Here is a 1,154-nt window from a genome sequence, read left to right as displayed (position 1 = left end):
TCACGATATCCAGCAGGCTGCGTTCAGAATTGTCGTCCGGGTGCATCCAGATGTCGGATTTTATCCTTGTTGTTTATGAATGTTAAATAAGGATAAAAGAACATCTGAGTGCCCAGATGATAATTCTGAACGCAGCGATATCACACACAAGCTGCATTCCATTTCATACATGAAGCTGATGATGCATCATTTATTCTTTAACATTCAGTGAACAAAGCGAGGAACACAGACTCTTGTATAAAACATGAAGCGTAAGAAAATCTATCAATCAGAGTCCTTTATTTTATGGAAAAAAAGGAAATAAAGGACTTTGATTGATTGATTTTCTTATGCCTCGTCCCCTAAAATCTTCACCCCCCCCGCAACTGAAAGCTACGTCCAGATATTCATACATCCATGGATAGAGTAGAATAGAATTGTACAAGCGAGCAAAAATATGTCTGACAGCATGTCAACATGTCTTGCAATCATCTATATAATGATATGTCTGTATAATGTGTATACTAATCTATACTGCTGTTGCGGGATTCTCTAAATATTTTATCGATAATTATCGTTATCGTTAACTAGTGATAGATAATGATAGCCGCTCTTTCTTCCAGGAATATTTTGCCATTGGCTGTCGCTAGTTAACGATAGCGTCAATTGACTGTTAATGGCGGAATCAATCAACAATCGCTTCAGCATTGTCTAGACTCTGTTATCTATCTCTATCTATGGTATAAAGATAAAGGTATGCTTGTGCGCACGTTTACGATGAGCAGCCAATCAGAATTTTCAACAAGCATACGTTATCGTTACGCGATAAATTCGAACATATTATTTTAAGCATGTCATCCTTTCAAGGTAAATATAGAGAAAGTTTTTTTTATAAGTTATTTATAAGTTACTTTATATGCATTTATTATAGGAATTGAATGCAATAAGTTATTTTTTATATTACATTTTATTATTGTACTCAATTTTTATAATAAATGTATGTAAGATAATCTGAATATTAACTTATAAAGTAACTTCCCAACCTTGATTAAATATATGTATACACACACACGCACACACGCACGCACGCACACACAAGACAAAATAAAATATTTTAAAACAAAAACGGTAAACAAACTTTTAATTGACGAACATTGAATATATATATATATATA

Source organism: Trachymyrmex septentrionalis, unplaced genomic scaffold (assembly GCF_001594115.1).
Source record: "Trachymyrmex septentrionalis isolate Tsep2-gDNA-1 unplaced genomic scaffold, Tsep1.0 scaffold92, whole genome shotgun sequence".
NCBI classification, from domain to species: domain Eukaryota; kingdom Metazoa; phylum Arthropoda; class Insecta; order Hymenoptera; family Formicidae; genus Trachymyrmex; species Trachymyrmex septentrionalis.
Note: the sequence above shows the minus strand (reverse complement) of the source record.